This window comes from Taurulus bubalis, assembly GCF_910589615.1.
Source record: "Taurulus bubalis genome assembly, chromosome: 9".
In the NCBI taxonomy this organism is placed as follows: domain Eukaryota; kingdom Metazoa; phylum Chordata; class Actinopteri; order Perciformes; family Cottidae; genus Taurulus; species Taurulus bubalis.
The window spans coordinates 1,983,763-1,998,872 of record NC_136597.1 but is presented as its reverse complement, the minus strand read 5'-3'; positions in this window follow the sequence as shown (position 1 = coordinate 1,998,872).

Below are 15,110 nucleotides of genomic sequence, written 5' to 3'. Positions count from 1 at the left end.
CTCACTCTGACATCGCCGGCCACGACTACATGTTATGCTTCACAGAACACGTAAAATTTACTCTAATACACAAAGTCAAAAATCACTGACTGACCGACCAATATTTGTACTACTCCTCGTGATCTGTACTCAGACTCATGGTTTCCATACCCAGCATGCAACACTACTGATCGCAATCTGTATTTACACTCATGGTTGGATGTTGCTTGCAGGTTTTCAGAGCTTTTTGGGGATTTCAGGATATTCTGCCTTAATTTAATCCAGAACACCGGCACTCCGGCAGAGTTGAAACGTACATTTCATTTTCATTTTTGGGGAAACGTTATCACATAGCTCAGACGCACAGACGGATGTATCCGGTCATTCTTCAAAATAAAACTTTTTTTCTTTTTTGTCTTCTTTTTCTTCTCCTTCGTTCTGAGCGGCCCGGGACCAACGGGACCTTGAGTCACTCGCTCGCAGACGAAGCCGTTTTTGAGTGTGAATCGACAGCATGGCACCAAAACGTAAATCCTTTAAAGGAGTTTACTGATATTGTTTTTATTACCATGTGACTATAATACACCTGGGCCGGCAGAGTCAGTTTAGGTTCCCCACACACACACACCCCATCGTATGTTCTGTTCTACAATATAGTTCGTACTAATTCTACCCTCTGATTACAGTTTCTTTATTGTTTGGTCTTTCTCTGCTGACGTTTATTGAGGAGTCAGCGGGCAGTCAATGGCCGACTAAAACGTGCAACAAAAGGTGTTTTGAGAAAGTGAACGAGAGATTCGCTGTGGACAGACACGGAGGTTCACACTCACTCACGCACGCGAGCGATCGCATGATTACCCTGGTGGAATTAATAACAGGACAATCTTAAAACAAGGCACTAGCTTTTTCGCAACCATGTGCATTGACTTTGCATGTAATCTACTCAAATTCGCAACGCTTTTGTCGTGAACGCAGCACAATGCTGATAGGTTTACATAGAAGCTAGTTGAAAGCCTGGTCGTCTCACAGCCTTGCTAAAGGGCCTTAGTCTGTTGGTATCAAGACCCACTGCTCCAGTGTTGCTATTGGACGCCTGGCAGTGAGACCAGTTCTAGTGGCCCACAAAGTTTCCCCTCCAAAGATTTGAGTTGAGTTTATCAGCTTAATGATATATATATATATATATATATATATATATATATATATATATATATATATATATATATATATATATATATATGTATATATAAATATGTGTGTGTGTGTGTGTGTGTGTAATAATAAATTGCTGACTTCATTAAGGCAGGCCTCCTCTCCTCACTCATTTAATTACTAGAGAAAAGGTTAGTGCCACAATGCAATTTACCAAATGTGATTTCTTAGCAGCTATTAACTCTGTGTGTGTGTGTGTGTGTGTGTGTGTGTGTGTGTGTGTGTGTGTGTGTGTGTGTGTGTGTGTGTGTGTGTGTGTGTGTGTGTGACAGAGAGGGGGTGGGGTAGGGGGAAGGCGGGGCCTTTTTGCGCTCTGTGTGTGTGTGTTTGCGTGTGTGTGTGTGTGTGTGTGTCTGTGTGTGTGTGTTTCAATTCTCCAATTGCTATTAAGTTCACAGGCCGCCGTTTACTGTTAAAGAGGATTTTTTACGTTTAGATTATTTGTTGAATGCACATTTAACTCCCTTCGGTTAGCAGTAACTAATCACAGCAGCGTTCAAGGTTCAGGAACAAAGAAAAAAGTGTAGACAAGCAGCTCAACCGGTCACAGTCAGGTGGGATGTGAGGAAAGAGCAGCCAGACACCCGGCTCAGGGTGGGATGCTCCTGTGTTCATGTTTCAGCCTAATCACACTGTCGGACTGTGTTTCTGTATCTGTGATGGAAGCTGCTGGAGACTGGGTTGTTGTATATAAAATAAACTGAATTGAATACACACAGCAGTAAACTATGAAAACCTATACAAATATTCCTTCAAATTCCTTTGAGTCCTCTCGCTGTAAACAATTGCATTTAATAAAAAGAAGAAACCACATCAATTTGATGATGTTCTGTGACGTGGCCCCTCAGCCCCCTTCTCCGGTCCTGTTAGCGTGTCAGGGTCTTTATCAGCTAATTGTTAATCACTGACCTGCAGTAAGCCGTTAATTGAGACTCTGCGAATTAAAGATAATAGTCATTAGAGCGAGGAGAGAGATCACCCATCACGCTGAGACAGGAGATGTCACGGCTCCAGAGATGAACGACGTCCCTCTGTGTCAAAAGCACCACTCCAAAGAAGGAAATGGATGAAGACGGCACAGTAAATAGCCCAATGAGTCCTCTGCACCCATTGGCTCTTTTGCAGAGAGGCAGTTCCCTGTCAGATATATGTATATATATATGTACACTTTTATCATATCAAATCACACTGTTCTTTATTTATTGCATTGTATTTATTTGTATTATACCTTGATTTGAGTGAATTCTACCCAGTGCCTTGTTTTAAGATTGTACTCTTATTAATTCCACCAGGATAATCATGTGATCTCGCATGTGTGCGTGAGTGAGTGTGAACCTCCGTGTCTGTCCACAGCAAATCTCTCATTCTGCTGCAGTAAATTGCATACCATTGGAAGGTTGCCAGTTTCATGCTCAAGGACCTCTCGTGGTTGCAGTGACTCACACTTTCTCAAAACACCTTTTGTTGCCCGTTTTATTCTGCCATTGACTGCCTGCTGACTCCTCAATCACTGCTCTTATCAGGCCCCCAACTGGCTGGTGATAACACAGCTGAATGCGTTGCCAACCCCCAGCCACTGCTCTGCAGCCAGAGACTCAGTGGGGGAAGAACACCAACCCTCTGGTTCCCCATCAGGTTAACACGTTAGCTCTGTCAACACTGTAGCCATTGTTAGCGCTGTTAGTACCCAAAACTGCTCTCCACCGCCCACTAGCTCAGACATCTCATGTTGAGAGCCGTGTGCAGAGGGCCAATCACACTTCACATTCAATTGAAAAGCAAAAACATACAAATAGCCTTTTTTAATAGATAGTTCCTGGTCCCGGGTTCGGTCAATACTTAAAATGTTGAGTACTCAGACATACGGTACTGTACTTACTTCAGTTGTGTCCACACAGTTTTTTTGTACAGTGAGGGATTATGACATTTCAGGTGCGCTCACTTGACCTAAAGTTGGTTTAGATCAGTGGTTCTCAATCTTTTTTTGTCACGCCCCACTTTGAAGAAGAAAAATGTTCATGACCCACCAGAAAAAAATTGCCTACTATGGCTGCAATTAACCTGTTTTGCACTGAATATCTTTTCAAGATAATAACAGTAACGTTCAACCTGTGCAAAACAAAATGAGTGAGATGTGTGAGCCTGAACCTGCCTGGTTGTATCAGTATTAGTGGCTGCAGTGAGCTGCAGCCTCTACACATATTTTTAAAACGGGGTTGTAGATTTGATCTGGCCGCTCTCAATTAATGCTCAATGTTGAGCTGAGATCAGCAGAAAAGCAGAAAAGAAAGACCTCACGGAGATCGTCTTTTGTCAAAACGCCAAGAATGGGCGAGTCACGCAAGCATAACCTGTTAACGGCGTAACGAATACGTAACGATAAAATAAAAAACAGCATCTCCCCCCTCGCGCCCCACCTGTAATACCTCTGCGCCCCACTAGAGGAGCGCGCCCCACAGTTTGAGAACCACTGGGATAGATGATCAGTTTTGTCTCCACTTCTGCACGCTGTGTGGACATTGTAACCGGTGAAGTCGCTCTCATGGTAAAACATGAACATGACTGTGTTTCCTCACCTGCAGAAAAATAAAGGCCAACCCCGACGACATTAAGATGTATCTCACACGGGTGAGTCAATTATGAAAGCCCTCTCTGTCCTGATGATTTGAGTTATGTTGATGAATGACATTCATTTTCTAAATGATGGTGAGCTGACCACACCGGTAACCAATTTACATTAATGGTCCAAAGTGACCTGAAGTGACTCATATGGACGGGGTTTAACACGCCAATTTGATCCTGTTTTCACTCAGGAGATATTAGCAACACTAATATCACATAAATGATATTAGTAATTGACTGGGTGATTGCATGCCCGTCTACATGTTTAAAGATGGGCCACCAATAATCAAATTACTTTTCTGGTCAGTCTGATTTGATTAGGCTCATAATTCATAAAGAATAATGAATATTTATATGACAATATATTGTTCTGACTGTAAGACATAAACCCTGGACCACGCAGCATGTCAGAATAATAAATATTTGGGTGACAGCTATGCATATTGTATTGTATAAACTAAGGCTGATTGCATTTACCAGGACACAGAAAGGAAACGATGACATTGAAATCTTTAACATGAGACATGTCAATGTTAGCGTGTTGCTTTTGATAATTGTCTTTCTGTTGAAATGAACTTGGATGGATGTGATCCACTTTGATCCAAGCTTTGATGAATTCAAAGCTCAGTCCAGCCGTTAAGGGTCCTGAAGAAGGACTCCACTGCCCATTGTTCCTGTCCAAAAACTCAAATATATTCCTTACTCGACTCTGGCAGTGCTGCACTGAGCCATTATTGTCCAACTTGAACATTAAAGGCAGAAAAACTAGCATTTGGTTGTAAAACTATGAACAACATGTGTGTACCATCTCTCCATGTCCAACCAATTCTCACATGTAGTTATTTTAGGTTTATGTATGCAGCATCATTATGGTTAAGCTCAGGAAAAGATGGTGGCTGTGGTTAAAATGAGTACGTTCGCTTGTTTGGTAACTATTGTTCATGAAGTAAAGTAAGGTATTATATGTCAACGTCGATTTGGGTTCACACTCCCGAGCCCGCTGCATCGCTTACCGCCGTTGAAGGCTGCATTCGTAGAGAGACGGGTTAGTGGGGAGCAGTCCATCAGTGACACAGCAAGGGGCCTGGGCCAAAAAGACTGAATGAACAGCAGACAACCTCAGCTGTCTGTGAACACCCAAACTACATGAGACCAAGACCTTGACAAGAAGAGGTCAAAGATCATTGACCAGGAGTCCGGAGAAAAGAGAAAGTAAGACTTTCAGCGACACCAGAGGCCTTGAACAAGGTTCCCCATCTCTCATCTGAATGTTCTACGGTACAGCAGAACAATCAGGGAATGAACGGAAGTGAGAGACGTTCCTGGGACTGACACAATCAAGCAGTGTGTGTGTGTGTGTGTGTGTGTGTGTGTGTGTGTGTGTGTGTGTGTGTGTGTGTGTGTACGTGCACGCTGCTGGGTTAAGGACTTACAAAAGCAAGTCAAGGGCTAGGCTCCAGCTCACAATATTGTAAAGACAAACTCCAGCCCCTCCCTCCTCGAAGTAATTACTGTCCATTTAGATGATTACCTGTAATTACTTGTTAGCTGTCAGCACCTGACAGAAACTCAGCATCCGAGACACGAGGAGGAGGACGGGGAGGACACGGAGGTGGAGGAAGGTAGAGTCGGAGGAAAAGTTGGAAGGGAGCAGAGGTGTTGGGAGCGTAGACGACAGAGGGAGGAGGACAAAGAGGAGCAAGTGATGGGAGAGGAGGAGGGGTGGAAGGAGACGGAGGACAGAGAGCAGAGTGTTGACATGTGTTTCTGTCAGCCGGGGTCAAGCGGTCGCTATCTCTTCCTTCAGCTGCTGTCCATCAGAAAGTGCCAGTGAATTAATCTCCTCTTCATTTGCAGAGATGAAGCAGACCTCTGACAGCAGCTGTAATTGCAGGGCTACTGATCTGCTCCCTGGTGACAGTGATGCCGGTTCCCCCCACAAGTCGGCAGACAGTGAGGTGCTACTTTATCTTTTCTGTTGCTGCGAGCACTCATTGATGTGATGTTGTTGATGCGTGTTGAGCTACAGTTCTCCTTTCATAATTAGCATGGTAAATTGTCATATAAAAGACAACATTCAAATAATGTCAGAGGCTCAAATAATAGCCGCGGGATGTGACCGGCATGGACCAACAACTGGTGTCTACGTCTAAGTAAGGAAGTACCGTAAAAGTCGGGTTACACGCCGCTACTACCTTCGGTCAGTGTCCCCGTTAGCTCCCCGCTGTAGCCAGCTGGCGCTCATGCTAGTTCCCACGCTAACTTCCGTTAGCTCTCCGCTAACCACCTAAGGTTCAGTTCTCTGGACTTCCTGGCCCAGGACCAAGCCGGTTGAAGCTAAAGGTTGCTTCCACTGGGATCTATGGTCCAATACATGAGCACTGAGTAAATGAGTAAATGCATTGAACAAACCAACGACTTGGACCAGAATCTTCTTCAATTAAAAAGAAAACTAAACTGAGGTTGTTTTGCGTTGTCAGTCGGTATAAAACCACAGATCAAGCAGAGATCTAAATGTAGTCTAGACTCAGACCTGAACTTCAACAAGACAATTACAAAGTATCCAGTAGTATCACCTTCATTATTAAAAAGGGATTAAAACCTGTTAACCCTAACCCTAATCCTATGTATTGTTTGAGTTGTGTTTAGAGGTTGTACATGGGGATTATATATTATTGTAGCCCTGATTTTTATGTTTAATTTGATACCTAACATGTTCTTTTTTATTTTATTTTATTCATACCATGTTTTTTTCTTGATGTGCACCTTGTGACCTGATATAAAAGAGTCCCCATGTTTGGTCAAAGGGACTTAAGGGATTTGTCCATGCATGTATCTGCAGCAGGGCTGCAACTAACGATTATTTTAAGAATCGATTAATCGGTTGATTATTTTTTCGATGAATCGGATAAAAAAGCAAAAAATCAAAAAACATTAATTTCCAACCCTTTATTAAAAAACAGAAGTGACAGTGCAAAACATGTTTAGAAAGCACAAACAGGTTGCTCCTTGAACATCCCTGAGCTGTTCATTACAAAAATAAAATGTATGCTTTACATCTGCCAAATGTGAGCCCTTTTTTTTACTGTAATTGATCTCCTTGGAGCAGAGGCTGCTTTAGCATGCCCTGCTTTATCAATATGTATGAAATACTGCTTTATCAATATGTATGAAACATGTACTGGGACAGAGGGAAGCTGTACTGCTCCATATAGAGCGTCCTCTTCCTTAAACTCTTTCATTCTGGGTCTCTTACGACCACGAACTGACGTTGTTGGCTAAGCCCAAATACGTGATTTGATTCATTCTACTTTGAGTAAAAAAACAACCTGCAGCCAGATCCTCCGGTGAGCCGGTTTAACGTTAACGAGTGACAGCGTGAACTGAACCAGACCGGGGGGTGACGGCATGTTTCATCACGTTACGGTTTTCTACAAGCAAGACTGAACTGTAACGGAACATAAAGTAACTTCAACGACAATACACAACCAAACACGTTAGCTAACGCGATAGCAAGCTGACTAGCTTCCATTAACAACAAGTTTGAGGAACATGAAGCCGCTGTAGACATCTTAACGCTGGCAGGCCAGTTGCTCTGCTCCGCTCTTTTTTTTTCTCCGCGACTTCATGACTGCCGTAATAATCGCGCAACACAACGAATCGATAATGAAATTCGTTGCCAACACTTTTGCTAATCGATTTTTAACAATTTTATCGATTCGTTGATGCAGCCCTAATCTGCAGTAGACTTGACTGCTGTTCACAGGTCTGCTACAGAAATGGATGAAGCAGCTGATTCAGACGCTGCTGCTCCAGTCTGAGGACAGAGGCATGGATCACATCCCTAAAGGGATGCGACACGAGCGACTGACGTAGCAAAATGTGAACTTTACTTTCAGTCTCACGCGGGACGGAAATGTTGAATGCATCTTGCATCAGATGATGAGATTATATTTTATTTTTATTTTCTTGATAAGAAAGTGTGCTGTAAACATGTGCTGTATAAATAGACTTGCCTTCAGTGTCACGCTCAAGGAAACCGACATGATAGATAATGCAATTGCCTGCCTTTAATGTTTTTCTTTTTTTTAAGAAATGTGATAACTTAGTAATAATTAGCTAAAATGAAATGATGAAGTAAAATCCAGTGTTTCTTGTCCTGTTACTGAACTACAGTGTAAATGCATTGTTAATTCCATTTGAGGTTTGTGTTCAGTCTTTTACTTGTCTCTATTACGTGAAATGTGTCTTTCTAATGTTTTTTTAACCTTTTGCCGTTAAGTTTATTGCATTATAGGCTGATTATTAGAATATCCATTTTCATTGATTGTCAATTTAGAGTCATCCCTAGCTGCTCTCTCTTTTTTTGTTCTATATGCCAAATAATGACCCAGCAGAATAGAATCAACAAACAAAGGAACACAAGAAAACAAGAAAACGACAAAGAAGACTTTTATTTTTCATTCATACTTTGCAGCTCTTGTCCTTTTGAAACCTTTTTTTATATTTCCTTCAGTTCCATTTTACAGACACACTGTACAGCATGTAGCACAGCGTGTGCTTTGTAGCTTCAATGCGGGACAGAGAGATATCGCTGCATTACAGACCCTGATGGGAGGACCGGTACAAAGCCAAGATGGATGGACAGAGGGAGGGAATGATGGAGGAAGAGAGAAGGGAGGGATGGAGGAGGGGATGGAGAGATATCGCCCCGTTACAGACGTGAATTTAAAAACATTAATAAGGCTAATAGAGAACACAGGACAGAGTTTAATGTCCAGGTCAGCAGCATCTGATCATACATTAGCCTCCGCTGCTTCATTCTCACTCACCGCCGACAGACAGGCGGCAATGAGGGGTCTGCAATGTGCTGCTGACATGAACCGGCTAAAATATGAACACACTCACAACTGCCAATTATAGTAATGCTCTTAACGCCGCCGCTCTGAATGAAATTAACTGCAGGGCCGACCCGTGGTATATGCAAATGCAGTGTGAAATGAGGAGCATTGAGACGGCCCCACCAGAACAATGACAGGAGGAAGCAGTCGCTGCAGCAAGTGCAGCAAAACGACAAAGCCCTCTAGTGGCCGTGACCGGGCATCAAGTCCTGCAGCAGCAACACAACATTTTAACCCAAACCATGCCCATGTTGACTAAATCTAACCGAACGTTAGTCATTGTACTGCCACAAAACCATACAATACATCTATATTCAACATGATATCCAATGGGATCTGATTGTATGAATAGCAGTAGTTTTAAGGAGCGACTGTGGCTCAGTGTAGAGCAGGTCGTCCTTCGATCGGTGGTTTGATCCCGGCTCCCATGTCCATGTGTTCTTGGGCAAGACACTTCACCCCGGTGTCTGAGGGAGAGGAACCACAAGTCCTTCCTTCCTGCTGCTGTCAGGCTGCACAATAAGCTGAGCTCCCAGTAGACCACTATCACTTCACTTTACTCACTTTGGACTTTGATTGCACTCATCTGGTGTAATATAAATACATTTAAGTACTTTTATATACTTTTTATTCCATCTGTATGTTTAATTTATAATTGCTACTGTATTTACTTATTACCAGTAACATATAGACTGATATGATATATAACATTATTCAAACAGCCCTAGTGGTTGCAGAGATACACCTTTTTTAGTTTGTGGATGACATTTTCGAGCAGAGGCCTAAAAATAGGTGGGTTTTCAAAAGGTTAACGTTGTGAATTCAAACAAAACTACTTGGTTTTGTTTAGGGAAAGATCAGGATCTTGGTTAAAAGAAGTATAAATGTTTTGTGATTTAAGTTCCGTACGTAAGTTAAGTGGTCAAAGTAAATAAGTCAATGGTTGACGTTCGGTCTCATACGGGGGACGCCCAGCAGGAAATGACACACGAAGCAAATAGATTGAGCGAATAAAACTTCCCAGAAAGCCCTTTTCTTCGTGTGATTAATTTCACATCAATATGTTTTTTTCAAACTGAGTGCAATGCAAAAAAAAAACCATGCAATTGTTTTTTACGAACAAGGAAGATTTTTCTGAGCTTTCGCATTGCTAATAAAGGCATGAACCGATCATTACAACACTCTGGGCTGCATTGAGAACCAATGTTGTTGTTTTGCAAGCCCAATATTTATGTGAACAGGTAAAATATTACAATTTTCAAACACAAGGAAAAGTAAGTTGAAACCATTTATGTTCCTAATTGAGAGCAAAGACTTGAGCAAAAGGGTTCTGTATAAAAATATCATATACAGGCTATTTCTAGGGCTCACTGTATTGTCATGAAACATCAAGGTGAAATGTGTGATTAGTATGAATGTGAACAGGCAGCAGGTATTATTAATCTGTCAGCTATATAGAGAAGACAGGGAAACCTTTTATTTGAGCTGAAAGTGAGTTAAATGTCGTGAAATGATTCTGATGTGAAGTTAAAAAGTAGAGCGTGTCGACAAGGAGTTCTGTCATCGATTAATCAAAAAGCTTAATATCTATATAGCTTAATATCTACATTGTAACAGTAATTTAAGAAACTCACTTGTGACTCAGTATAAACACTACGCATACCCTAACTCTAACCCTTTCTTTTAGCTTATTACAAGACAAGACTCATCACAAATGTTTGAACACAATGGTGTAATACCACAAAGGTAAGAATCAAAAGCTACACTTTTTATTGTTCTTAAATGTCTTCGCTGGTACAAAAAAAAGAAGAAAACTCTTGAATTGTCAATAAATATTCATAATCTTTCTGCTTTAAATGCCAGAAAGAGGAGAGGGGGGTGCCTTGAGCCGGACTCGAACCGCAGTCTCTGCTTCAAGGCCTTCACTCACCAGCTGCTCTTTTCATTTGTAACATCAATGTATCTTTTCAGTTTGTGTCAGAATCAGAATCAGAAACCGTTTATTTACCAGGTATGTTTACACAAACGAGGAATTTACTTGGTGGAAGGTGCATAACATTAGACATTAGACGAGACAATCAACGACAACGACAACAAGAGTATTAATGCAGTATTGTGTTAATGCAGCTTATAATGTTTAAGGCAATCAGTTTTCTCAAATGAACTGAGTAGCTAGTTGTCGCAACTGGAATGTAATAGAGTTTAAATGAATTCTTCGAGTGTTTTGTGTCTTATTGTTGTCGTTTAGAGTCTCTTTGTAGTTGTTTTGTGTCTTATTGTAGTTGTTTAGTCTTTTTGTAGTTGCTTTGTGTCTTATTGTAGTTGTTTAGAGTCTCTTTGTTGTTGTTTTGTGTCTTATTGTAGTTGTTTAGAGTCTCTTTGTTGTTGTTTTGTGTCTTATTGTAGTTGTTTAGAGTCTCTTTGTTGTTGTTTTGTGTCTTATTGTAGTCGTTTAGAGTATCTTTGTAGTTGTTTTGTGTCTTATTGTTGTTGTTTAGAGTCTCTTTGTAGTTGTTTTGTGTCTTATTGTAGTTGTTTAGAGTCTCTTTGTAGTTGTTTTGTGTCTTATTGTTGTTGTTTAGAGTCTCTTTGTAGTTGCTTTGTGTCTTATTGTTGTTGTTTAGAGTCTCTTTGTTGTTGTTTTGTGTCTTATTGTAGTTGTTTAGAGTATCTTTGTAGTTGTTTTGTGTCTTATTGTTGTTGTTTAGAGTCTCTTTGTAGTTGTTTTGTGTCTTATTGTAGTCGTTTAGAGTATCTTTGTAGTTGTTTTGTGTCTTAATGTTGTTGTTTAGAGTCTATTTGTTGTTGTTTTGTGTCTTATTGTAGTTGTTTAGAGTCTCTTTGTAGTTGTTTTGTGTCTTATTGTTGTTGTTTAGAGTCTATTTGTTGTTGTTTTGTGTCTTATTGTAGTCGTTTAGAGTATCTTTGTAGTTGTTTTGTGTCTTATTGTTGTTGTTTAGAGTCTATTTGTTGTTGTTTTGTGTCTTATTGTAGTTGTTTAGAGTCTCTTTGTAGTTGTTTTGTGTCTTATTGTTGTTGTTTAGAGTCTATTTGTTGTTGTTTTGTGTCTTATTGTAGTTGTTTAGAGTCTCTTTGTAGTTGTTTTGTGTCTTATTGTAGTCGTTTAGAGTATCTTTGTAGTTGTTTTGTGTCTTATTGTTGTTGTTTAGAGTCTATTTGTTGTTGTTTTGTGTCTTATTGTAGTTGTTTAGAGTCTCTTTGTAGTTGTTTTGTGTCTTATTGTAGTTTTTGGAGTCTCTTTGTTGTTGTTTTGTGTCTTATTGTAGTTGTTTAGAGTCTCTTTGTTGTTGTTTTGTGTCTTATTGTAGTTTTTGGAGTCTCTTTGTAGTTGTTTTGTGTCTTATTGTTGTTGTTTAGAGTCTCTTTGTTGTTGTTTTGTGTCTTATTGTAGTTTTTGGAGTCTCTTTGTAGTTGTTTTGTGTCTTATTGTAGTTTTTGGAGTCTCTTTGTTGTTGTTTTGTGTCTTATTGTAGTTGTTTAGAGTCTCTTTGTTGTTGTTTTGTGTCTTATTGTAGTTTTTGGAGTCTCTTTGTAGTTGTTTTGTGTCTTATTGTAGTCATTTAGAGTCTCTTTGTAGTTGTTTTGTGTCTTATTGTAGTCGTTTAGAGTCTCTTTGTAGTTGTTTTGTGTCTTATTGTAGTCGTTTAGAGTCTCTTTATAGTTGTTTTGTGTCTTATTGTAGTTGTTTAGAGTCTCTTTGTTGTTGTGTTGTGCCTTATTGTTGCTGTTTAGAGTCTCTTTGTAGTTGTTTTGTGTCTTATTGTAGTCATTTAGAGTCTCTTTGTAGTTGTTTTGTGTCTTATTGTAGTCGTTTAGAGTCTCTTTGTAGTTGTTTTGTGTCTTATTGTAGTTGTTTAGAGTGTCTTTGTTGTTGTTTTGTGTCTTATTGTAGTCGTTTAGAGTATCTTTGTAGTTGTTTTGTGTCTTATTGTTGTTGTTTAGAGTCTCTTTGTTGTTGTTTTGTGTCTTATTGTAGTCGTTTAGAGTCTCTTTTTAGTTGTTTTGTGTCTTATTGTAGTTTTTAGAGTCTCTTTGTAGTTGTTTTGTGTCTTATTGTAGTTGTTTAGAGGCTCTTTGTTGTTGGTTGTGTCTTATTGTAGTTGTTTGGAGTCTCTTTGTAGTTGTTTTGTGTCTTATTGTTGTTGTTTAGAGTCTCTTTGTTGTTGCTTTATGTCTTATTGTAGTTGTTTAGAGCCTCTTTGTTGTTGTTTTGTGTCTTATTGTAGTCATTTAGAGTCTCTTTGTTGTTGCTTCATGTCTTATTGTAGTTGTTTAGAGCCTCTTTGTTGTTGTTTTGTGTGTTATTGTAGTCATTTAGAGTCTCTTTGTTGTTGCTTTGTGTCTTATTCTAGTTGTGTAGAGTCTCTTTGTAGTTGTTTTGTGTCTTATTGTTGTTGTTTAGAGTCTCTTTGTGGTTGTTTTGTGTCTTATTGTTGTTGTTTAGAGTCTCTTTGTAGTTGTTTTGTGTTTTATTGTAGTTGTTTAGAGTATCTTTGTAGTTGTTTTGTGTCTTATTGTTGTTGTTTAGAGTCTCTTTGTAGTTGTTTTGTGTCTTATTGTAGTTGTTTAGAGTCTCTTTGTAGTTGTTTTGTGTCTTATTGTTGTTGTTTAGAGTCTCTTTGTAGTTGCTTTGTGTCTTATTGTTGTTGTTTAGAGTCTCTTTGTTGTTGTTTTGTGTCTTATTGTAGTTGTTTAGAGTATCTTTGTAGTTGTTTTGTGTCTTATTGTTGTTGTTTAGAGTCTCTTTGTAGTTGTTTTGTGTCTTATTGTAGTCGTTTAGAGTATCTTTGTAGTTGTTTTGTGTCTTATTGTTGTTGTTTAGAGTCTATTTGTTGTTGTTTTGTGTCTTATTGTAGTTGTTTAGAGTCTCTTTGTAGTTGTTTTGTGTCTTATTGTTGTTGTTTAGAGTCTATTTGTTGTTGTTTTGTGTCTTATTGTAGTCGTTTAGAGTATCTTTGTAGTTGTTTTGTGTCTTATTGTTGTTGTTTAGAGTCTATTTGTTGTTGTTTTGTGTCTTATTGTAGTTGTTTAGAGTCTCTTTGTAGTTGTTTTGTGTCTTATTGTTGTTGTTTAGAGTCTATTTGTTGTTGTTTTGTGTCTTATTGTAGTTGTTTAGAGTCTCTTTGTAGTTGTTTTGTGTCTTATTGTAGTCGTTTAGAGTATCTTTGTAGTTGTTTTGTGTCTTATTGTTGTTGTTTAGAGTCTCTTTGTTGTTGTTTTGTGTCTTATTGTAGTTGTTTAGAGTCTCTTTGTAGTTGTTTTGTGTCTTATTGTAGTTTTTGGAGTCTCTTTGTTGTTGTTTTGTGTCTTATTGTAGTTGTTTAGAGTCTCTTTGTTGTTGTTTTGTGTCTTATTGTAGTTTTTGGAGTCTCTTTGTAGTTGTTTTGTGTCTTATTGTTGTTGTTTAGAGTCTCTTTGTTGTTGTTTTGTGTCTTATTGTAGTTTTTGGAGTCTCTTTGTAGTTGTTTTGTGTCTTATTGTAGTTTTTGGAGTCTCTTTGTTGTTGTTTTGTGTCTTATTGTAGTTGTTTAGAGTCTCTTTGTTGTTGTTTTGTGTCTTATTGTAGTTTTTGGAGTCTCTTTGTAGTTGTTTTGTGTCTTATTGTAGTTGTTTAGAGTATCTTTATAGTTGTTTTGTGTCTTATTGTAGTTGTTTAGAGTCTCTTTGTTGTTGTGTTGTGCCTTATTGTTGCTGTTTAGAGTCTCTTTGTAGTTGTTTTGTGTCTTATTGTAGTCATTTAGAGTCTCTTTGTAGTTGTTTTGTGTCTTATTGTAGTCGTTTAGAGTCTCTTTGTAGTTGTTTTGTGTCTTATTGTAGTCGTTTAGAGTCTCTTTATAGTTGTTTTGTGTCTTATTGTAGTTGTTTAGAGTCTCTTTGTTGTTGTGTTGTGCCTTATTGTTGCTGTTTAGAGTCTCTTTGTAGTTGTTTTGTGTCTTATTGTAGTCATTTAGAGTCTCTTTGTAGTTGTTTTGTGTCTTATTGTAGTCGTTTAGAGTCTCTTTGTAGTTGTTTTGTGTCTTATTGTAGTTGTTTAGAGTGTCTTTGTTGTTGTTTTGTGTCTTATTGTAGTCGTTTAGAGTATCTTTGTAGTTGTTTTGTGTCTTATTGTTGTTGTTTAGAGTCTCTTTGTTGTTGTTTTGTGTCTTATTGTAGTCGTTTAGAGTCTCTTTTTAGTTGTTTTGTGTCTTATTGTAGTTTTTAGAGTCTCTTTGTAGTTGTTTTGTGTCTTATTGTAGTTGTTTAGAGGCTCTTTGTTGTTGGTTGTGTCTTATTGTAGTTGTTTGGAGTCTCTTTGTAGTTGTTTTGTGTCTTATTGTTGTTGTTTAGAGTCTCTTTGTTGTTGCTTTATGTCTTATTGTAGTTGTTTAGAGCCTC